The sequence below is a fragment of the Thermobia domestica genome, chromosome 17 (genome assembly GCF_964235325.1).
Source record: "Thermobia domestica chromosome 17, izTheDome1.hap1.1, whole genome shotgun sequence".
Taxonomy (NCBI): Eukaryota; Metazoa; Arthropoda; class Insecta; order Zygentoma; family Lepismatidae; genus Thermobia; species Thermobia domestica.
Genome location: NC_137470.1, coordinates 141,406,050 through 141,425,840, shown reverse-complemented (window position 1 = coordinate 141,425,840; position 19,791 = coordinate 141,406,050). Strand labels below are relative to the sequence as shown.

Below are 19,791 nucleotides of genomic sequence, written 5' to 3'. Positions count from 1 at the left end.
TTTCATGTTCTGCCAAACTCAGTCATAGCGTTAAGAAATACAAGTTTTATTCACTATTTGGTATTCTATCTTAGATGTTACATGTTAACATTTATATAGAATGGGTCTGCGTCATTTATATGTATATTGAGAGATCGGATTTCGTCTGCACGTACACGGAAAGAAAAGCAAATAATTGGGTGAAGTAATTTCTACATTTTGTGACTGAAATTTTGGGAGTTTCTCCGGGGGGGAATGAATTTTCTTCGGGGGGGAGATTCCCCCCCGGGCTACCCCCTGAATTCAACCCTGGTTGTTCGGTGGGGGTCAATGTTGCCAATTTTGGGTAAAGTCGCTAAATAAGGGGAATTCGACCTCAACGATAGCGTAGGTTGACCATAAAATTTTCAGTTAAAAACGGGACAGGTTCTTGCAACCCTAGACTTTTAGATCTACCTTTGTTCTTATCTGTGCCTTGATATCAGATTTCCTCCTCTCTCTCTTTGTTACAGAGCGGGTACTTATGAAAAAGGAAAGACACGTTGAAATTTGTTCAACACACAACCAACTGCTAAAACCTCTGCTGCCTTTCGAGCAGTACTGCGAACTATAGAGTATGTTTAATATAGGGAATTTCAGTTCAATTTTTGCCTCTTTGTTATTATTAATTATTAATACTTTTAAAAGGAGTAAAGATACTGGGTTTGTTATTTACTTCTTTCATTTACATAGAACGGGACGAATACTACTTTTTCCATCTACTGACGGGACGGCCGGGACACGCCACTAAAACGGGACTGTCCCGGTCAAAACGGGACGTATGGTCGCCCTACGATAGCGACAAAAAATATTTTTTTTCCGATTGGAGACTTTTTTGGGTGATTTTTAAATGACGATTTACCTACTTACACATTTAGCGACTTTTTGCTCCAAACAAAATGTTCATCTGTAGAGAAGCATTATTAGTTCAAAACAGTTTTTACGTTCTTTTTTTCTGTTTGTTTGTTTTAATCAGCGCAACTGATGAAGAGTTTGGAAATACAGCATACTCACTGCCCCACAATCCTGCATTGTTATGTTACCCTTGCCCTCTAACGAAGAACAACTACAAACTTGATGTCCTTTAGTTCGCAGAGTTTCCGTTGAGAAACACACGTAATACATCATTACCGATAGCAACAAGATTAGCTATAGATTGCGTGAATAAAGGCGAAGAAGATGTTTGTTATATTTGTCCTTTGGGGTCTTTTAATTATTCTGCACTTTTTCTTTTACAAAAAAATTGCTTAACGTAAGTACTGTAGTGTTAATTATTTCGGAACTATTTTGACCACAATATGAACAAAAGTACCCGAAACAACCTGAAATGATCCCTGAATTAAAGGATTGGTTGCGCCCTATTTACAAAGATGTGAGTAGAACCAGCGGCGCAAATCTGTCTTCAACATTGGGGGAAGGGGGGGGGGGTAAGACCGTTACCATACTATTTTTGGCGATGTCCAAAATACTTATGAAGTTGAAAAACAATGTTGTGGAGGATCAGAGTTGTCTTCAGCGTTGGGAGGCTGCAGATTTGAGGCTTATTCTGGGGGACATCTATTTTATCTCACGTTCCTTTGTAGCAATCGGACAAAAATAATCAAATTTCTCCCAAAAAACACATTTCAAATCGGATTATTGGGGAGAAGTCCCCCTCAGTTCCAAGATTGGAGGGGACATGTATCCGTCATCCCCCCCCCACGAATTTGCGCCAGTGAGTAGAACATATTGTTTAGTTTACATCTACAACTTTAAAACAATGCTTATAGACAATGAATTTCTCTATTATTTTTTATAGCGACTTTTCACCCAAAATTGGAGTCGTCATATCCCGTTTCGCAAACTTATTGCCAACATTTTGGAAACTGGTTGCGAAGAGAGCTACAATGGATGAGTCGAGTTATTTCGTCGCTTCCGCTGTGAACCTAAGTACAAGATTCCAAAGAGATTAAGAAAAAATGAAATGAAACCTTTGAGTTTTACGTCCCACAGTTATGCCGGTTAGGCTAAAGGAGACGCTGATGATAAGCAATGAATGAAATGGTGGAATGAAGAAAGTGGAAGGAAACGGGAGAACCCCGAGGAAACCCACGCACAAGGTGTTTGTCCATCACAAAGTTCATTTGACGGGGGCTGGGATCGAACCCGGGACCCCAAGTACCGGAGGTGAACGCTCTACCACTGAGCCACCGCAGCTCTTAAGAGATTAAGAGTCACAAACATAGTCACTTTCAATTTTGTAATATATATAGGTCTATATATTGCATCACTGACTAATAACTAAAATCCTTGGATTGTATATATAAAAGTCGCCCCCTGCCCGTAAAAAGCTTCATTCGAACTCGGAATCGAACAATTGCATCTGTAAAACAGTGCTGATTTGATTTTAACGTTCCTTTCAGCAGCAAGGCTGTATGAGACGTGGACCTACAGATTAACGTGGAATCCGAACCACATAAGCTCCGGCCGGGAATCGAAAAAATGAAATGAAATCTTTGAGTTTTATGTCCTACGGTTATGCCGGTTAGGCTAATGGAGACGGTGATGAGTAATGAATTAAATAGTGGAATGAAGAAAGTGGGAGGAAACGGGAGAACCCCGAGAAAACCCACGCACACGGTGTTTGTCCACCACAAGGTTCACTTGGCGGGGCTGGGATCGAACCCGGGACCCCAAGCACCAGAGGTGAACCTTCTACCACTGAGCCACCGCGGCCCCCGGCCGGGAATCGAACCCGGGTGTCCCACGCCAAAGGCGTGTTCACTAACCACTTAGCCACGAGGGAGCTCATCTATAAGGCAGTGTAAACAAACAAAAAAACGCACACTGGATGTTTGCGCAACTGAGGATCAAAACATTCTCAATGGAGTATGAGAAATAGTTAACGCCAATCAAAGTGTGCTTTTGCTTATTTATTACTTCGTTAATACTTAATTCCTTCTAGAAATAGTGAAACTATACTATGAAGAAACACTAATAAACTAATAACAATTACGTTGTATTTCTTACCACACCACGACCATTTTTACCACCCATAGAATTTGAACCTAGTACTATACTGCATTAGTCACGCCGTAACGAAAGATGAACACCTGGCACTCGTAGCTGTTGAAGCTACCTGTATATCACGCGGCCTGCGTTGGTACTCCTCAACATAAATACCTCACAGCCCAAAGCCAGGAAACATCACAGACAGAAGACAGGGGCACAAGCAGTGCCTGACACTTCACGAACTCTAAACCCGCCAAGACTCAACTCAACATGACCTTCAATTACGTTCTAGAAACCAAACCAATGCTAAGGCACAAACTTACCAACTTCCTATATGAAAACACAAGAAAAAAAAATCTAACTTTTTTGGTTCCAAAGTGATGACATAACAATAATACTAAAAAGGTTTTAATTTTCAGTAACCCAAACATTAATTAACTAGGGAACATAACAAAGCAAAAATAAATAAAAATAAAAATAAATTAAATTAAAAAATAAAAATCTGACAAGTAAACTCTCCCTGACTACTTTTTTTTTTCAGTGAGGCTGTAAAATATGTCAGTATCTTCGTAAAATATATATATTTCAATGTAAACAAGTTCTTTAAACAAAAGAAAGCTTTGTAGTAGAGCGCTTACCTCTGACGCGTTAGGTCCCTGGTTCGATTCCTGCTCCCGACAAATAGCCTTTTGGTGAACACTGTAGGTGTGGTTATTCTTAAGACTTTCCAGTTTCCTTACATTTTCTTGATTCCACCATTATCATGTATCTCATTGTCACCTTCTCTCTTACATTGATGTACAATCATGGGGCGTTAAATTAAAAGCAAAAAAAAAAAAAAAAAAAAAAATTGCAAATATCCAAGTAAAAATGAGTTTTCTAGACTACACAAGTGGCCCCGCGTAGGGTAGTCGCTAGCGCTCTCGCCTTCGGTGCGAACGGTTCCGGGTTCGATCCCGGGGGAGAACTCGGTCGAAAAAGTATCAAAAGATTTTAAGTCCAGCCATCCTGAATGAGGTTTCCTTGGGTTTTCCTCATTCACAGCAGGCAAATGCCGGAGTGGTACCTAACATATAGGTCCCAGGCCGTTTTCTTCCTTCCCCAATCCTTTCTTCCCTTCCTTTCCCCGGATAGTGTACTCGCCGAGGAAAGTCATCCCTCATATGGGGTAACAAGGCCATTGATGCCGAAAGCCCAGAAATCTAAATCCTAAATCTTCACTACACAAGGAAATTTCCGCGCTGAAAACGGTTTATTAGCAATTATGTTAAGCAGTCCTGTAGTAAATCTGCACCAAGTAATAAATCGTCACATATAAAATGGAATGAATAAACACATAACATTCATTTTGCTACCTTGAAACATAATATGTTTCAAAACATTAATATTCAAAGTTTTTTCAAAATTCAGATTCACCCATTCCATTCTCCTCAATCATTTACGAGTTACAATAGTAAGAATTGTAGTCATAAACTACATTACTTACTTAGTACTATATTAAAGCAAGTTACACTAAAAGAATATATAATTAATGGAATATTTAACTAAAGTAATAGTTAACTAGTGTACTTACCCAAGCACTTGTTTCCTTCCTCTCTTCTTTTCAGTTTGTAAACAACCTCGTTTCGCAAGCAAAAGACGGTAGTTCAATGACGTCAGCCATGGCGAAAGAAAGAGGTGTCTATAGGCGGCCTGGATCTCACACACAGATGGACGTATTTAACATATAGCTGAAGTATTTAACATACGTATACGTATGTAAAATACGGAAGATTGTTAGATATCAGACATCCTGCAGCGACATGATGTAATATCTAAGCGGGTAAAAGGCAGTACCTATGTAGTATATGGATAAAGTACGCTCCGTACAGATTTCCTTAGTAAACATAACGAATCCTTGTATTTGTACAATATACCGCTGTCCGGATAATGGATTTTTCTCAGTGTGGTGATTTTTGAACTGACCTAGAACATAAATTACAACCATGCAAAGACCAAACAAGGCAAGAACACCAAAATTCATTCCTAACTATATCAAGACATTCTCTTTGCAGTGGTTATGTTGACAAGTTGGTGCAGGGTTGGCAACATGGCCATTTTTGGGTACCAAAAGGGTCCATTTTTCGCATACTTTATTTTTTCCCATTTCTAAGTCCAGATATCCCTTAAACCAGATGCGCTAAAGGCTAAATAGTTTGTCTATTCTAAAGTATGTATGTCATGATTTCTCTCTTTCAAATATCAATCTACTGACTTGACTTCATCCAACTTTATGGGGGGAGGTCTAAATATGGCACACATGAAACGTGCACACACATTTTGGCCGCCTTTTCAATTTATTTACAAATTCTGAAGCCACAAGGGAATTTGTGACCAACGGATCTTCATCTACTGTAAAAGTTCTCCTAGGAAACAAATTTTGAAGGTTATCAGAGCTTCCAGTTCAAAATGGCAATCACTTAAAAATAGGAGAAGACGATTGCTATTCGTCGTTTCTGAGATAGGAACCATTTTGGAAACGCCCTACTACCGCAACCAATACAGAGTTTCAACTCAAATTCACCCATTCTTCATTGTTGGTATCAAGTAAAATTTGTGCAAAATTTGAAAAAAAAAAATCGGAGATATTGGAGTGGGAACTTTTTTTTTCAAAATTGGTCCACTTTACATGAAAAGACCCATATATATATATATATATATATATATATATATATATATATATATATATATATATATATATATAGAGAGAGAGAGAGAGAGAGAGAGAGAGAGAGAGATAAAGTGACTGTGTTTGTGGTTTCATACCCCTCTCTAACCACCCGACCAATCTCAATCAAATTGTCAACGTAGATGACAATCGGGTCTGCAATGTTTTTTACCATTTTACTTTGACGGTACAAAGTGCGGGAATGGGAGGAGGAGGAAATAAATAAAACTTAATAATTCTTGAACCACGATCTTGAATGTTGATCAGATTTTACACACAGATGAGGTTCGGGCCTGGAATGTTTTTCATCATATCAGTTTGATGGTGCAACTTAGGGGAGTGGGTATATATATATATATATATATATATATATATATATATATATGATCCAAAACGACCGATATTAGTGTCGAATCCGTAGTTTTCAGGTTCGCTGAGCTGAACAGTGACATCTCGGATGCAGTTTAAATCCAAATTCCGTCCTGTAACTTTGGGGAGGGTAAGAGATATATGTCCGAATCCAAATTCAGCTCCCATTACTAGTTTTAAGGGGGGGATCGTGATACGTAAAAACAATTTAAAATGACCTATACTAGTGTCGAATTCAAAGTTTTTGAGGTCCCTAAGTTGATTGTTGCCCCTTATGTTAAAATTGAAACTTATTCTTCCCGAGCGAGGAACGGGCATTATGGTAGTGTTTTCTGAATTTAATGCTTTAATACTTTCTTCACTTCTTTACGTTTGTAGCCTGTTGTTGTTGAATTTGAGTTTAGCGTCCTTCTCAGCACCGAGGGTATATGTGACGTTGATCTACAGCTTAATACGGGGTTCGTAATATAAGAACTTTCACCGTGAATCGAACCCAGGCCTTCCGCGCCGAAAACATGTATGCAAAACATGTAACCACGAGAAAGCTTATTTCGAACTTCTATTGTAAAACTACCACTTTTGATAGTAGGTGCTGACCAAAAATTTGTCTCTTTACCAGAGGGACACCATAGCTCAGCGGTAGAGTGATTACCTATGGTGCATGGGGTCCCTGGTTCGATCCTCGCTCAAAAAAGTTTGTGCTGGACAACATCCTATTTGTGGGTTTTCTTTGGGTACTCCCGTTTCCTCTACCTTCTCGCTCCTCCAACTGTTCCATCATTATTCACTTACCTCATTCATAATATCCCTTAACCTAAAGGTATAATCGTGGGACGTTAAACTGAAAGGTATATATATATATATATATATATATATATATATATATATATATATATATATATATATATATATATATATATATATATATATATATATATATTTTTGCTGAAACTATACCGTGAATACCAGGACGAGCATCTGGGCGCCTCCTTTCCTCGTCTTCTTTCTTCGCTTATCCCTAGGTGAACTTTACTTTCCAAGAGCCGATAATTATTTTCAAAAAAATAATTAAAATATAAGAAAGGACTATAAACTTGACTCCTTCAGCAAACCAATCCTACGGACGTCCATGGCAAAATAGAAACCCCTCGATAATAAAGATTGGCTGTGAATGTTTCGAAACCACAAAATTGACGCACAACAACTTTAAGATTGCTATTAATTATAATTATTAATTGTAATGCAACCGAAAGTATTATGCATTACGATTCAGGTATCAAAATAAACATTTTAATTTGGTGTGCTTCGAAGAATCAATGTACATTTTAGCATAACTTATCGGTTCTGTTCACGAAACGAAAAACCAAAATCACATTGAATTCTGTTTTGAAACGGACCTCCTCAGACCTGGCCTTGATTTGTGGTCGCTGAAGCGACCATCTGTTTCCGGAAGTTGACACCTCTGAGGCCTAGTGGTCGTTATAGCGACCTATCCACTGCTGGTCAAGGATGTCCACAGTTGACCAAAATTGAACAATATAACTTCATTTGCATGTATAGCAACGAGAATCTTCAAATGAAATCCAAATTTACAAGTCTTTTTTCTCGGGTCTGAGGAGGTTAAATTGGTTTCAGAGGCCCTAATTCTGTACCGCTTTCCGTAACGGAAAGGAAAAATTACATTTTAGGTTTTGGACAATTACTATAGCAGTTATAATTTTTATTATATATTTTGTGTTGCTTAGCATCTGACCAAATTTGCATAGATCGATACGAAATGACATCCCCAGTAATTGCTTTTGTCTATTTTATGAAATTTATAATTTGTTTCAGCACATAGACTATTTAAGACGTAGGCCTATATTATATCGTAGAATCGTAACCACTACCCTGCGTTGAATCTCCTCCCAGCGGAGATCGAACCAGGACCACATGCATCAAAGACTAGCCACTAGTCCATAGAGAAAATTTAGTAACTAGTTTACAAACTGCAGTGGTAATCCTAAGACAGCGTAGTAGTTTTCTTTGAATGGTCACTGATCATTAGAATCCAATTTTCGGAATCTGTTTCAAGTTCATCAGTTTGGGCTTCCAGATACTATTTATGGAATATTCAGTGAATATGACCAAGTAATATCCAGTGAGCGGTCGGAGACAGTTTGCCGTCCATAGTCGGCAAAGATCTATAATAATTTTGAATAATTAATAGGCAATGCGTCTCAGCACGCAAAATTGACTGCAGTTTGATAAACTAGTAGGAAAAGATATGAAGTAGGGATTGGAACACTAACCTTCCTTCCATTTCGTTATCCACTATACCACGAGGACTTAGTGACATCCGCGGTTCATTTAGAAAATGAAACGAAATATTTTAGTTTAACGTCCCACTTTTATTGTCTTTAGTCTAGAGAGACGATGACTAAAGCAAGTGAATGATGATGGAAGAATTGGTGGAATGAGAAAGTGGGAGGAAACGGGAGTACCTCGGAAAACTCACAGACACGATGTTGTCCACCACAAAGTTACTTGGCAAGAGATCGAACCAGGGATTTTTCTCACCAAAGATAAGCGCTCTACAACTGAACCACTGTGCTCCTCTTGCGGTTCATTTGGATACATGAGTGCAGCAATTCACATAATAATTAGTAAAAGTTTAACCAAGTGTTTTATTATGATCATGGTAGTAGACCTTACAAGATTGTAATGTTCGTCCGTCCGTTACTCCACAAGATAACTTTTGAACAATATCGATCTTTTTTAAAATTACGTTATTTATCTATCTGTTTTCTTTTCTTTTTTGAATAGATTTATAGAACCATTTTCTCGACCGATTTCATTAATGGAGTCAATACATTAAAATCTTCATGCGTAACGGTGACGTTAACTGTTCCTATCCATATCCCATGCGTGGAAATATATGCATTTTACGTAATTCTTTCTACTTTCTTTAGTTCTACTACAGTTTATTGGGAACACGTGTTCGAAATTATGATATTGTACTGTTGGTACACCCGGTTGTTACTTTACGCAATAATTCTTGAACGAAAGCAATCCCTATTAGGAGAGACAACTTGCAAACCGCTTAATGCAAACCTTACATTCAGCTTCATTGGAAAACGTGCCCAGCATGCCCAGGGCCGGATTTCTCAATAGGCCCGGTGAACCCGGGCCTATGGGCGCAAGCTCCCAGGGGGCACACGGCCGAGAGAAAAAAATAAAAAAAATATCTGGAAATAAAAATAAATAGCCACAACTTAACATATTTTTTGAATTGATTTAAAAAAATCAGGCTAATAAAGCATTCTGATTTTGAAGTTTTTGTGTCACGTTATCAAAATACTTCATGTAAGCTGTGTTTCTGAGATGAAAACTATTTTATAATGTATTACAGAGTTTTTTTATTTATTTATTTGCCCAAATGGCTAAATTGAACAAAACCAGTTATTCACCAAACTTTTGTTAATACATTAACGGTATTTTGTTAAGCCCAGAACCAAGTAAATTCCTCAAAAAACTTGCAATGATAAAATTGCATCGTGGAGTGGCGTTTAAACAATTAACATATAGGCCTGATATATTATTTTAATAAAGGTTGTAGGAAAGTAACTTTAACCAGACTAGGGGCCGGAAAAAAATTATTGGGTCTACGGGCGCCAAAATGCTAAATCCGGCCCTGAGCATGCGACAAACTGGATTCCAGTAACGAAGTTACATGAGGGCAACCTTGCATTCAGTGTTTCGTTCAGGCTTGATGCAAGCGTCTTACAAGTCAAGTCAAGCCAATAGCCAATGAACGACCAGTGATGCTATGACACTCTGCGAAGGGTCAATAGTATCGCTTGCAATACAACAAAAGACAGGTTGTATGACAGCTTGCGTTTCAAGTGCAAGCGTAGAAAGCCAAAAGCCAAACACGTGCCAACTGGATGCAAGCTTTCTTGCTAGTACGGATCCGTCTTCCTTAGTCTAAAGGGCATAGTCGTGGGATGTTAAACTGATAGATTTCATTTCTTTAACATTATTAAAAACATGAAATGCATCACCTGTGGCGGCGAATAGGTATTAAAATGAAAGTGGATATTCAATATATATATATATATATATATATATATATATATATATATATATATATATATATATATATATATATATATATATATATATATTTATTTATTTATTTATTTATTTATTTATTTATTTGAGCTCTTACTTGGGCGAATTATTTGAGAGTGTTATTTCCATGTGTATGGTTCCTGGTTCTGTTCCCAGTGGGAGCTCTAAAATTTTCCGATATTTGACCACAATTTTAGAGGTACTTGAAATAACACATTCGGATGATTACTAGGCTTCGTCCCTCTGGAACTAACGTACAACAAGACGGGGAACGGACATAACCTTCTCATTGTTTTACATTTTTATGCAAGCTTTGTAGTTTTTAAATATCTCTTTAAAATAATAATAATAACCTAACCGAGGTTTTTTTTTTTTTTTTGTTACGAATTAAAAGAAACTGAAATCTTCTGTCTGCTGGGTAAACCAGTTAGTCTGCAAACAGTAAAGAGGTAGTGAATTCCGGTTCAGAAAGCAAGAAATATCGGCTTGAAGTATAACCTAGTTGAACTTGCGCCATTTGACCGGTCGTAACCGTTCATGGACTATAGAGCCAAGGATTTTAATTTAGTATTTCTTTGTATATCATAGTTAATTCCATAAGTTCTTATACTAAATAACTAAATGAAACTGAAAAGAACGTATCTGCCTCTATAATCTGCTCTGTTTAATATCTGCCTCTCGCAATTCATTTCATTTCTGTTTACTGAAAATATGGAACTTCGCTTCATAAGAACATGGGAAGGACTATCTTGTCATATGCCACACGTCTTAGCCCGTGACATATAGTCAGTACATTGGCTTCCAGTCTCATACTTCTGACCTCTGGTAATTGCTACGCAATGCTTGATATGTATCGCTCATCTATATGTCTGTAACTATCTGTATATGACTTAATAACTAACCACCCTCCCTATCTCAATCAAATTTTCAACGTAGGGGAGGGTGGTGGAGATATATAAAATGATCGATAATGATCTATAGTACTATCGAATTCATAGTTTTCGGAGTCGCTAAGATGAACAGTGACACTTCTTATACCGTTTAAATTCAAATTCAGCCCCCATCATTGCTCTTTGGAGGGGATAGTGGCATGTAAACATAATTATCACCAATTAATAGTTTTTGGGGCTCTAAGTTAATTGGTGACAGTTTTGGTACCCTTTATGTCCAAAATGAAACGTATTCTCCCCGTGCGAAGAAGGCCATTCTGCTAGTTTAACATCCCTAGTAGCAAGAAAGTTTTCGGCTAGTTGGAGCGTGCTTGGCTTTTGGCTTTCTACGCTTGCACTTGAAACGCATGCTTTCATACAATCTGTTTTTTTTTGTTGTACTTGCAAGCGATGATGTATACCCTTCGCAGATCGTCATAGCAGCACTGGCCGTTCATTGACTATTGACTTGATTTGACTTGCAAAACGTTTGCCTCAAGCTTGAATGGAACATTGAATCCAAAGTTGCTTCGTTACTGGAATCCAGCTTGCGGCATGCTAGCACGTTTTCTAATCAAACTGGATTCAAGCTTGACCGGGATAAAACTAACCCAACTCAAAATCGTCAAATTTTCAGGAGAACTATTTGAGTATTTACAACTGCAGTTAACAAGGGCGGACATATGACACAGTTGTTCCCGGGGAGAAGAATGTGCTCCTTCACCTGCAATGTTTTTACGCACAATTTTTCTAACCTTTAGGACCATTTTCAACATTATATCGATAAGGGTCATTTTTAAGTTGTGTTACTTTTCCATTAAAGGAGCGAATATGCGCGTGTGGGCGTGTGTGCACTTTCTATTTAGACTGACAGAGGTACCCATCAGAGGCGGATCTACAAGGTAAAAACTGGGAGTCAGCCAGACCCCAGACTATGATAGGTATATCGTGAGCTTATTTTAAACTTTCAAAAATATATAAATAGTTTACATTATTTTTAAGTGGGCTAGATCCGTCGCTGGTACTTATGTTACCAAGCTTGTACGCAACTCTTACCCTCAAATTTACAATTATTGCCCTTAATTTAGAATTTCCCCGCCGAAATATACTATTCTGCTCTCCAATTGTACTTTTCTGCCCGCATTCTATTGTTTAATTGTATCATTTGTAATGAAGAATTATGGCTCCCAGATAATCTTAACCCTTATCTGGCCAACCGGGGCCTCCCAGGCCCAGTAGCTTCATTTTTCTAAAATTTCTCAATAACCATACATATTTCGAAGACATAAAATACTGAAATATTCTATCGTTCGTCGAAGTTAAAATCATGAACATATCGAGTTGGTAAAGCTTTTTTTTTAAAAATTTGAAAATCTTTTCCTGACGTAACCGGGCAACCGGGGCCTAGGAGGGCCCGTATAACTTTAGTGAAATTCCTGTCAAATATTAGATCAAATTGTCACATAATTATATATTGAACGCGTGACTATTGTAACCTTTAGTCGGAACAGTATGCGGCAACAGACATTGAATTTTCAGTGTTCTGCACTTAAAATATATACTGAGCCTGACAGGCCCCGGCTGCCCGTTTACGTTACAAAAATGTCTGAACCGGATTTGCTATTCTGCTTGGTCGGCTTACAAAAGCATGACACGAAGTTTCGCTACTTGACAAAAATATATACCGGTACATTCTAGACTAGTCTGAACAGTGAGTGACAATAGGCATTGATTTTGTGTATTCTGCACTTAAAATATATACTGGGCCTCACAGGCCCCGGTTGCCCCTTTACGTTACAAAAATGTCTTGCCCAGATAAGGGTTAAGTGCTGAATCTTCGTCTTGGAACCCGCCTATGGGAACTGTTGCACACTGCCATTATAATGAAATCTAGGCTCAAAATAATCAGTACATTCTTTCATCTTACCTCGAACCAATATTTTGTTATCTAGTTATGAGCTTTAATTTCATTGTTTTCGGGGGGGGGCGACAGAGCTCCAAAATGCAGCATTTTCTACCCATCCAGTGGCGGATCTAGAATGTAAAAACTGGGGGGGGCAGCCAGCACTCAGACTATGAAAGGTATATCATGAGTTTACTATAAACTTTCAAAAATATATAAATAATAGCTTAAATTATTTTTGTCACTCACAAAACTGGGGTTAAGTCCCACGGCCCTGGGCTGGATCCGCCACTGTACTCGTTTTATTTTTCTAAAAGATTTTTTTTCCTCAGGATTCATTTCCCAAGTATTTTTTTCCGAATAGCTTGTAATGTAATGTGTATAATTCCTTAACATAACATATCATGCATTCATAATTCCTAATTCTGACTTGTTTTGTATTTTCAGATACATGAAACAATACCCTATTAAGTTGGTGAAAATAAAATAAAAAAAACAGTGAGTTTATAATAGTCTGCAAATACTTATAAAGATTGTCACTGGTATGTTAGTTGTGTCATCAGGACAAATAGAAGAATTCCACAACAATTAGAACACAATTGCAATGCCAAGATATTGACATCATTCAAAAACAACTCAGGAAGTCATGTAACCCGAAACCTAAGTTAAGCTTTTATCGAAGTAAATATGTTTATATGAAAACATGCGGATGAACTGTGAAAAAAAGAAAGTCTAATGCATTTGGCATTCACAACAGATTTAAAAGATATTAAGAAAACATATATTGAACTTATGCAGCGTATAATTCAGTGAAAAAAATGTACAAATAAACTTTGATAGCAATACAAAACATGCTGAGGACCATTCCTTACTTTAAACATCCAACAAATATTGTATGTCATTATGTACCTCTATTGTCTAAATGCTCAAACATGGTTTAAATGTTTTTGTTATTTTCCTTTGTAAACGATCTATGTTTCATATCAGTATTATTTGAACTTTGCTTCAGTTTATATAAGCGTTATATTTGTGTTTCGAATTTAGTAGATACATTAAGCGAAATACCGAAAGAAAAGTCACGTTAAGAGAAAAATGTGTTTACTAAATGTCTATGTTTAAGAAGTGTTTCTAGTCTGTATAACTTCAGGGAGCAGCATTTATATAAACATTTTAAAATATTTGTAGTGTTGTAAAGAATGATCAGAAAGTCACGGAACAAATGAGGGTACTACAAAAGATGTTGAAAATGATCACCATTTACTGCTTCACACGTGTACAACCTTCCAATCCTGAACACCTTCGGAAGTATTCTAGCACGTGAAATGTTGTCCACAGTTTGTTGAATGTTGGTATTTAGTTCTTCTATAGCATGCGGATGGGTTGTGTAAGCTGATATCTTCAGGTATTTCCATAAGAAAAAAAAATGACAAAATGAGGCCGGGTACTTTGCAATAAAGTACTTGCTGCGGTACTATATTGGAAGTGCCTTGCCTTAAATATTATTACTATTTTACACATTCAACAGAAAAAAAAACAAATATTAGTCATTTGTGCCACAGGTTGCGTGAAGTTTTGATCATTCTGTATTACGGTAGAATTAAACAAAATATTTTTGTATTCCAACAATGTTATGTATGTTTTAGACTTTCAAACTATGTAAAGTCTTACAAATGTGTCCGTCCTTATGTCTACTGGCAGCTAAGAGGACAAAACTGTAAGAAACGGCAATGCGTTTTTAATATGTATTTAACACTTAAAAAAGTAACTCCATTATGTGCCACCAGTTTTCTGTCATTTTTAGATCCGTTTAATTTGAAAGTATGCTGCAGTTTTAAAATATGAAATGAAACTTTTTTTTAAAAAAATGAAAATAACTTGTTCACTTGGATATTGTTAAAATTTCTGAGGCAGATTTCCGAAAATATTTTATTGAAATGTTCAGATCAAGGACTAACAATTGACTGAGCAGTGTTCTTATAATCTCTTTTAATACGTAAAATTTTCGACAAAAAAAAAAAAAAAAAAAAAAACGATATAAGTAATCACACCCCTGTGAGCCACATCAAAATTATTTTTATGGAATTTATCTGGGTAATTAATTTAATCTAATATCATATTTGACGCGTTAGTATAGAAAACCTTTACAAAACTATAAGAATTTGTAATCCACTTCTTATCTTCATTGGGAAACTTAACAAGTTAAGGAATTATTTCGATTTCCTTTCTTATTTTTTTTTTCACTGAAAACTTTTCTTTGTTTCGGGGATAAAATATGTCCTATTTCTAAAGAAAATAAATTTATATCAAGTGTTCTTTTTTTTTAAAAAAAAAAATCTACTTAATAATATATCAAGGCACAAACTAAATAGTAATAACAATTTATATTTACAAATTCCATCCTCATGTCAGGACAGTTTTAATCGTCATAGTCCACAAACGCTTACTATTTATGAGGCAATAGGTTCTGGTAAAATTGGTTTCTGCTTCGCTGGAAGAAGATAAAAGAGCGGGAACAGCAAGAAAAATCACCAAAAAAGTTAGTTTGATTATTAGTATTATTAGGACATTAAAAACAGGAGTTGATGTTTCTCACCTTCAAATTGCTATCCATGAAAGGTAAGATACCTTAAGAAATATATTACAAAATTAGTTTTCTTTTGGAGCAGAGAAGTGATTGACACATTTTCTCAATTAATTTAATCTTATAAAAAACAAATTAATTAAATATATTTTTAGCATTGTCAAAGAAACAAATTTAATTTCCGTACAATTTGTATCGGTTTGTGTGAAAATTAAACCTGTTTGTTTTTACTGGAATTATATCTGTCATTCATGGAAACAATCATGTATGTATGCTTGTCGTTTGTTAATAGAATATTTTAGTAGCTTTCAATTTATGATGTGAAGCCAGTGGCGGTGATAACGGCCCCACAGCCTGTGTGGTGTAAGGGACCTTCTAATTTTAGTAGACCCCTCAAGTGATTAATTTCAAAAGGTACAGTTATACCGAATTTTTCCTATTTCATCTATCCCTTTTTTTCAATTTTTCCATCTCGAATCACCCTTCATTGTTCATAGAGCAGCCTGTTTATGTTGAGTTTAACGATCAATTTTCCTCATTCAGTACCGAATAATGGTTGGCAACACAAACGTTCAAAGATTTCTGTCCGGATCAGGCCGCAACATCAGATTTGAAGTAAGGATAACACCTGGAATTCTGTTTTAAACATCAGCATGCAAGCAGAGCTGTTGTATGTGTTTATGCGAGAAAGTAGCCAATCATCGCGCTGTCCATTTGACTATCCACTGTAAAAGAGAAACATATTTGTATTATTGAAAAAAAAAAGAAAGGATATAGGAAGCTTGATTCAGCATGCAGCATCACTAGGTTCAATTTAAAACTACGAATTTTACTTTCCCACGGAGATTCTTTTAGAGGCAAAGTTAGTTTCGCCGCCACTGTATAAAGTTGTAAAAGAATTCTCATTTACTCATTAAGACTGAAACTGTAGTTGTAATTAGTATGTTCTCACAGCTGCCATTTTGTGTTATATTTGAAGAGTGTTAAGAGTTCCTACTTTCAATGTACGTATGTTATCTTGTTTGTATTACGTTTTGATATAAACCATGTGTACAACTCAGATTGCCAAAGCTGTTATATGAATTGTACGTTTGTTTATATGATAAAAAAATAAACATAACTATAAAATAAATAATTGTATATTTTTGCTGTTTTTAACGAAAATACTTAAAACACTTATTATTTATTTATTGTATATTGAACACGACAGATGTACACCTGTTAATAGTTTTCTATAGTGTACATAAAGGGTAACTCAAAAGTTCCCTGACATAAAGTAACTGTTATTATCAGAGTTACAACAAAATGTAAGATGGAAAACCGTCTCCAAATATGATGTTTTCAATCTAAAGTGAAGGAACTTTCTTTTTTAAATCAGACGAGCCGTTTGGACACTCATTATGTGCCCAATGTCAAATGAAAATGCAACGTTGCCATTTACTTAGATTCACAACATAAGTGAATGAAGTTACTGTTTGAAATAGGGGCTGGCCATCGACACATTAACGTAAAAGATAGTAACTTCATTCACTTATGTTGTGGGTCCAGGCAAATGACAATGTTGAATTTTCATTTAACATTGGACATAATATTTAACATAAAGAGTGTACAGCCCAAACTGTTCTTCCGATTAAAAAAAAATCCTTCATTTTAGATTGAAAACATCGTATTTGCAGACGGTTTCCCCTCTTACATTTTGTTGTAACTCTGATAATAACAGAGTTACCCTATGCCAGGGAACTTTGACACACTGTATATGATTGCAATTCATTTATCTCTGTGCTACATGCTAAGATATATGCTTAATGTATTGTTCTACATGTATATACATCTACAACATATTGTAATAGTTTCATATAACTTCATTTTTAAGCCATACTGAAGACGGTGTTTCGGTAGGAAAATAAAATATTTCAATTTAAAGTGACACGATTATGCTCTTCTTGGCTGAGGGAGACGATGTTTAAGGCAAGTGAATAATGATGGAAGAATTGGTTGAATGAGAAAGTGGGAGGAAACGGGAGTATCCCGAGAAAACCCACGGACATGATGTTGTCCACCACAAACTTACTTCGCAGGGATCGAACCAGGGACCCCATACATCAGAGGTAAGCGCTCTACCACTGAGCCATTGAGCTCCCGGGTGTTTCGTAGGAGGTAGAATAGTGTATACAGTTTGCTGATGATTTGGTACAGTTACGAAAGAAAGTATTCTTCAGTTGACAAAATTATTTTCTTAATAACTCAACAATAAATTAACCAATTAAAGTATCGATTTTGGTAAGTTATCAAATTATAACTATCCTATGAATAACAACAAAAAGATTCAAATTAATTCATTTGTTCCCGAGCTATTGGCAAAAGAAAATTTGTCAACTGTCAAATACTTTCTTTTCCATGTGTACTTGTTGTGGAATCTTAAGAAAGAAATAATAAAATATATAAGAAAACTTAAGGGAGGGCTGTGAAAGATATGAGGTGAAAATAAACTTTAAAAAGAAAAAAAACATCTTGACTGGAATTAAGTAAGTGACTATTTTTAAATTATTATTAGTGACACCATTATTACTGGAAATATTATTAAGTAAAAACGTAAAATAAACAGAAAAATATGAATGTCGAAAGAAAAATTTTGGAAGAAGAAACGTTATTTTTCTTTTCTGATTCTTGATTGAAGAGTATAAATGAAAAGCAGACTTGTAAAATGTTTCGTTTGGAGTATTGCACTGTGTGGGACAGAAATATGAACATTACGCAAAAGCAATGAACAAATGACCAGAAGTTTTCGAAATGTGGGTCTGAAGAAGAGTGTAAATAATTTGCTAGGTCGAACAGAAAACAAATCAGTAACTGATATATATAGTGAGGGAGAGAACAATGAATTTAGATGTAATTGAAAAATAAGAAAAAAAAATGTTTGGGATGTTAGCTGAAAAGGAACTGTGCGACGAAGGACGGACTAGACAACATGGTGGCAGGAAAAAGAATTAGAGGCGAAAGAATCTATAGTTAGCGGACGATATTAAAAATAAAATTGTGCTTGGAAATTAACCCTCGGACGGCCAAGCAAAGAACTTTAGGTCCCCCACCAGCTGCTTTCTCGTTATTCACTCTAACAAAATATGTTGAAAAATATTGATCTTCCAGCCTTGGAAGCCTTGTGCTTAGTTTGGACTGCGACATTTAACGGCAAAATAACATTTAAACCGTATTTGGGTACTTTAGGTCCCCCGTTCTTCACGTTAATGATACCAACATTTTTCATTCATAATAAGTAGGGCCTGAAAGTTGAAGAAAAATCATCTTTATTACGAGGCTTAACATGTGTCATTATAGGCGAGAAAATTGTGGATTTTATTTATTTATTTTTTGCCTTTTTCAGCGTTTTTGTTTGTTTGGTCTTTTTTAAGCTTTTCATAGGTCTTAATGTCTTTTTTTGCACCTTTTTTCATCACCCCCTAAACATATTTTCTTTAGTAAAGAAAATTCAAAAGATAAGACATTCTTCAATGACTGGACTGATAAGATCAGATCTGCAACAATCACAAATCAGACAAGGAGGCGTAACAATGTCTTTCAGCAAGGGGGAATAAGAGTGGGGAAGTTTTGTTATTTTAGTTTGTACTTCAGTTTATGGAAGAAGGACAGACCGTTAACAGAAGCTTGTATTTCTTGAGCATTATATTCATTAAATATGTAATTCTGATTAAATTGGATCTTATTTTTACGTACTTTTTTTCCAGTTTTTAGGTCTATTTTTAAGATATTTTAGTTTTTTTATAGGTCATTTTAGGCAATTTTTTGTTCTTCAACTTCTGAGTCCTCATAATAAGTAAGAGCACTAAATGTAAGGTCCCCCAAACATTTCAACTTAATTTATAAACTTCTAGCAGAAATTCGTTCCTTCTAAATATGTCTCAATATTTTTTAGAATAATAATGTAAGATTAAAAAAAAAAATATGTTCAAAAAATATTGTTCGGCCCGGCCCGGAACAATAAGGTTTTTTAAAATTCTTGGCCCAAGTCCTGCCCGGGCCCGATAAATTTTAAAAGTTTTATTTTGTAACATTTTTCACGGGCACACTTCTTCACGTTTGCCTTTTTTCTAATTATTGTTTAACGAAAGTCAATAATTATTAAATAATTTCAATTAAGAGAAACCAGTGTCGACCCGCCCAA

General features: G+C 35.9%; 1 pseudogene across 1 annotated transcript in view; it reads left to right on the top strand.

Annotated features, from left to right (window-relative positions):
• The window catches only part of LOC145674377 (ras-related protein Ral-A pseudogene), a 43,512-nt pseudogene extending 26,822 nt beyond the window's left edge, over positions 1-16,690 (top strand). The window contains exon 2 of the transcript XR_014128916.1: positions 13,478-16,690. The product of XR_014128916.1 is annotated as a ras-related protein Ral-A pseudogene (transcript). The remainder of the gene's footprint in view (positions 1-13,477) is intronic.
• The last annotated feature ends 3,101 nt before the right edge of the window (positions 16,691-19,791 follow it).